We start from the raw sequence: 5877 nt of genomic DNA on the forward strand, positions 1-5877 counted from the left end.
TAAGCCTTTGGGACACCTGTATCACCATGAGCTGTGTTCTCTGCTGAGGTAAAATGTTAATCCATTTTATCACTGGAAGGAGCAGCCTAATCAACCCATTGGGGAACTAGTCTAAAACCCTGTTCTCTTAACACCTGCGGCTGGGAGGCTAGGTGTCAGGCCAACGTGGAGTCAGGCCCTGTTTCCCTAAACCCTTACGTGTTGTGCTCTTACGAATCACATTTCCCAAACTGCCTGCTTCCTATGTTTTATTTTTCCTGTTCACGTCCATAAAAGTAAAGAATGAAAAATGAACTACTCATATTTAAATACAATTGTTGTCAGTACATAAGAGTCAGCAGTAGGTTTATGGAAAAAGCGCTGAAAGGCTAAAGACATGGATTGTGATCTCAGCTTTGCAATATATTAACTCTGTGACCTGTGCAAATTGCTCATCTCTCTGAGTCTCGGTTTTCTCATCTGTAAAATGGGGATACTAATTACCATTTTGCCACCTTCCCATGACTCTTGCTAGGATCAGGTCAAACAAGGGAAACTATTTGGAAAAGTGAGTTTCCCTCTGAGTCTTCAGTGGATAAATAAAAAGAACAATTGGAGGGGGCTGTTTCTAGAAATGAATTAACACCAATCTACTATCATACGAGGAAAGGGTTTGCCCAATTTTAAAGGGTAAATCTAGTATTGATTTGATTTTTGTTCATTAGAGAGTCAATTCTCTGACCCTCAATTCTCTGATCCATCTTAAATTGCCCTCACAAGTGCTAACTTCAAACGGCCTCTCTTTTAAGTGTCTGTTTGGAGCATAGCTATTCCTTAGAAATAGATTTTTGACCTAGTCTTTCATTGCTCTTGTACACACACAAATCCTCCAGAAATTGCAGTTTGGTACCATTTAAACTTGCAAATAAGGAACAAATGTAAGAATCTGGGAAAATAATCTGTCAGTTGTTTGCAATAATCATCTTAAATAAGCAGTCCGTGGCTTATCTAAAGCCCGCCCAAGCTAAACAAAGAAGGCAGTCAGCCGAGCCTCAGACACTGAACTCTGAACCCTGGCTGGACCTTGCACCAGGCAGCCTGGTACCAGGAAGGCAGTAAGACACACTTTGAACCAGGGGTTCTAAGGCTGTGCTGGGGTTATAGACAGGGTGACAGCTGCACTTTGCAGCCTGAACTTTGTACCTAGACACAGGGGCATTTAATCTCCATAACAGGCACTTTGTTTCATTACTTATTAACAGCTCCTCCTTGAGTAAAGTTCTTTGTTAATGGGGTTTTAAAATATGATCCCTCTCCCACTTCCCACCATGGGGATGGGCATTTGTGCTTGTTTGCACTATCTGTGCCTAACACGGGTTTATTCTTCCATAGGGAGGACTTTTCTTGTTCAAAATTGGCTCTTGTAGAGGTGCCACTTCGTGATTACAGCTCCAGCGGAGACACAGTGCTCTCTGGTTTACACATGGAAAAGGTAACCATGGTCCTGATGCCATTAAATATCATGTCGGGCAGTGATGGGTGCCACTTCACCTCTCCCAGCATATCAACTCTTTTATTTTTGAATTTTCCTTTTGCCCAATCTCCCCCCCCCCATTTTTTCCTCCTCTCCTTGTTTCTTTGTCCAGGTTCAGCCTCTCAGTGGCACTAGAGTTAAATGGTGATGATCTCTGTCGCATACATCATTCCCAGAGCCAGAGCAGCCAAGACATGTTTTGTTACAGCTGGAAATCAAAGCAATTTAAGCACATGTTTAAGTATTCTCCTTCCCAAAAGACACTTTGTACTGAAAGGAATCAGTAATCGGTACTCAGTAAGCTTGAAGGGCTAGCTATTTTAAGAGAGGGGCTGGCTTCTAGAAAAGGGAGAGTGGGATTGTTACTGAACTAATCACTAGTTGCCACCTAAAGAATAAATACTACTCCTACTGAAAATACTCACACTTCTGTGCCCTCAAACCAGGGAATACATAGACACTATCTCAATTGCTTGATTTTGTTTAATGTCATCAATAAGTAGGCTTTGGTGTCTGGGACCCAGGAGGTGGTGACTACAAGCCATTCATTTAATAACTAACAAAGACCAAAGAAGACCTCTCTGAAGCTTTGCTTGAGGGCTTGGGGGCCAAGAAATTAACCTTTCACCACTCAGCTACTTTGTCTACTTTGGAAGTAGTTGAGATTAGTTCAGACAATAATTCACCCTTTTCTCATTTTTCTTTTTATGTTTAAAAATGCCTGTGTCTGGCTCTCACTTGGCAAGAGGTCAGCCCTGTCTGGGGCACCATTAGAGAAAACTCCCCATTCCTCCTGACTTTCCCTCACTCCCCCAGCCACTCCTAGACCCTCCAGGGTGGTTCAGCCTCACCCACCTTCCTGTTTCATCCCTCAGCCACGACGTGCATCTATGCTGAAGGTGGTTGACCAAAACTGTTTTGAAAGCCAGACTCTGAGTTTACACATCCCTGACTTACTTTCTTCTAATTTTCTCCCATTTTTTTCCCAAAGAGAAGTTGTATTTTTTCTTTAAACAGAACATGAAATAGCAAATATAAAATGCCATGCTGATTAGAGAGAGAGAGAGAGAGAGATAGCAAAAGAAAAGAAATGCTATGTTTCAGTTCCTTTAACAGAAACTTTTTTCCCAGCTCTTTGAACAAGTGGTACTGCATTTTCATTTTATACTGGGTACCCAAAATTATGTAACATGCCCTGGGTACCAATAAATATTTACTAAACAATTGAAGAGTTCAAAAGTTTTGTGAGCTTTCAACTCTGGTGCAATTTATGCATTAAAATATGCCATTTACAAACTAGAATTTTAAAATGTAAGAGAACAAAGGAGTCCTTTTCCAACATGAATTAACTTCTGCTTCTGTCCTCTAAGCAGTTTTTTTCTATTTTCAATTTCTTAATTATTTCAGTTTCATGTTAACGTCTCTCAATGCAGAGGCCTCTGCTAGCTGAGGAAAATACAGAAACAAAAAATACAATCCTCCCCCCAAAGTTTTCATGGATGGTGTTGAGATGAGAATAAGTGACATTTCTTGTCATTAAAAAATAATTATTTTAATAATTAATAATTAATAATTATTTGCAAATATTTGGTAAATAATTGATAGCACTATGTCTTTTTTAAATAAGTGAAAAAAGGCCTTCTAAGTGGTGACTTTTTTATTTGTTTTTTTTAATAGTACACAAAGGATTCTTTATGAAAGAAAGCCCAGAGAAAACACATTTTAAACAAAACATTCATAATTTGTGTACACATAACATTTTGATATTTAGTATTTTTATAGAGATAAAATTGTAGAAATCTTTTCCTGTTTCAGAGGCCACATTTTTTTTATATCTCCTAGTGTTTTTTCCCCTCTGTTCTCCTATCATTCTCTCTCTCCTCTTTTCTTCTACTTTTCTTCCCATCTCTCTTTTCTTTTAAATTAACTTGCTCAAACACATAGTTTTCAAATTCATCACAGCAGCACATATGACACTGTACAGGAGCAGGTCTGGCCTCTTTGTCCTCCGTCATCCCTACTGTGTTTTTGCAAGCCTGCCATGACAAGGGGGATAACTATCCTGGCACCTGATTTGGATTCTTTATAACAAGAGAAGGGACATTAAAAACAAATATAAATCCTTTGTAAATATCAAGGCTCCAGCTTTTACATTCAGCATCATCCCTGATGATCCAAAGACCCCATATATCTCATTTTCCTTGTGCTTGGCTTTCCAGGTACCACCTCCTTTCACAGCAGGGGGGCAGGGAGACATAAAAGGCCAGAGCATGCATTTACCTGTTCCTGCACCAACAATGTTTTTGGTACTACAACATTGCACTTTTGGCTCTTGTGGCTTGCTCCTGCCTGCAGCAGTCTCTGCTTACTGCTTTTCTCTTGAAGCACTCCAGCACCAGCAGCTGGCTCTCCAATGGCTCCTCCCAAGGCCCTGGATTAGGGCTGCACCTGTTTGGGATTTGCTCAATCTGAAAAATAGTAGGGCTCCTCCAGAATGCCTAATTACCTTTGCCCTGAGAGCAATGCAGTCGGATGCTTTGGCGGCACACTCAGGACAGTAAAGCTGCAGACATGGCCTCCAAATTCAGTCTCAATTACCCCAGACAGAATAGGGCAATTGAACCTTGATTTATACCCCCTCCCCTCTCCTCCACTTGCCTCTCATTCCGAGAATCTTGCCAATTCCTCCAGGCAGGTTTAACAAAGTGCTAGCAATGGTGATTGTAGCTTATGTGGCTAATCACTATGAGACAGGAGACAAAAGTGGTCTGATTTTATATCCATTATAATAAGTCAAGCTTAAAAATGAGAAATGCAAAGCTTATTGAATTTCTTTTTTAAAGTAAAGATAAATTCAATGAAACAAACTTGATTATCCCCTTTGATTTTTAGCTCCTGATGAATGAATGAGAACTTGTAAACTAATATGAGTTCGTTATTTCATGAAAATTACGTATAACAACCCCTTTTAACTGTCCATCTCCTTTGATCTCTTCTCCCAGTACACAGATGCACACACATACACCTACAGGAACAGGAAAGAAGAGATGGGGAGAGCAAACAGTAGTAATCTTTCTGTAGATTAGGAGCCCTGGATAGGATCAGCAAACCAGGACAAGTGTCTGCACAAGGATCTGTGCAACTGCCTGGATGATAGGGACGTCACTTAGACTTTAGAGACCAGCATTTTCATCTGTAAAATGATGCTTTGGAGGATGCAGTCACTGGTTCCCATATTGAAAAGTTGAAGGAATGAAGTGAAGAAAAGGAAACTAGCAAGGGCAGAGGCATGCTGCACTGAAAGCAGGGAAGTGGAAAAGAGAGGAAAAGTACATTCTCCAAGGATGCTATTAGTTTGCTTTCTCTGGACCATCACACCAATCTCTCCTGCAATTTATGAACAAATCTTCCTTTCTCTCATCACATTCAGATTTCCTCTTTATAGGAAACATACTGTTAGTATTTTTTAAAAAAACATGAAGGGTGGTGGTAAATTTTTCCTAATATTAAACTATTTAGGTAGAGTAAAAAGTTAGATCAACTGATCATTGCTTGACATGATCAGTCAGCTCCACGACCCCCTCATTTCCACCCACAATCTCTTCTTGGTGCTAATTTTGCATTTATATTTGACATAAATTAAGGTTAACTGCATTTGATTGTCTAAGATGAATTGCTATGGATGGAGAAAAGAGTAACATACATTTTTAAATCTAGTTGCTGGTTCTCAGTACTGACACTTGCATGAATGCTTACTCATTATCAACTTTTTTATTTCTCCCCCCTCCTAAATAGCACACCAAAACTATTCAACATAAGCAGTCCAGACCTCACGCACATTTACTCACCTCTTTACGCAGAACTTATCCTTCTCCATTGTTTTTCTCGTCCTCATTTTCAAGCTCTCTAGTCCCTTTTCCAATTATTTCTCCCATTTCTGAAGTCTATAAAGGAAGATTTATTCCCTTTAATGCATCCTTTCCTCACCTTAAGTCCTTAAAATCCTTACTTACTAATGTAATTCTTCGAATAGTTTTTCCTGTTTCCAAATGTAGGTTTAAGTTTTCCACTCATTGCTGAAGGACATTGCTTTACCTGAGATTCATTTATCCATGTTGCATTAGTGTCCTTTGGCTCAGGCTTCATCTGTTGCTCTTGATAAGAATTCAGGGAAGGCCAAAAAAAAAAAAAAAAAAAAATTGGGGTTGTTGTGTCTGGTGGAGATAAAAAGAGAAGAGAAAAGCCGGACTCTCTAAAGGAAAGGAAGAAAGGCTATGGGGTCCAAGTCCACAGAATGAAAATTTGACATTTATTAAGCACATTCTATTTACCAGGCCCTGTACTAGGCTAAAGGAGTTTATAAT

The sequence above is a fragment of the Galeopterus variegatus genome, unplaced genomic scaffold (genome assembly GCF_000696425.1).
Source record: "Galeopterus variegatus unplaced genomic scaffold, G_variegatus-3.0.2 Scaffold1727, whole genome shotgun sequence".
NCBI lineage: Eukaryota > Metazoa > Chordata > Mammalia > Dermoptera > Cynocephalidae > Galeopterus > Galeopterus variegatus.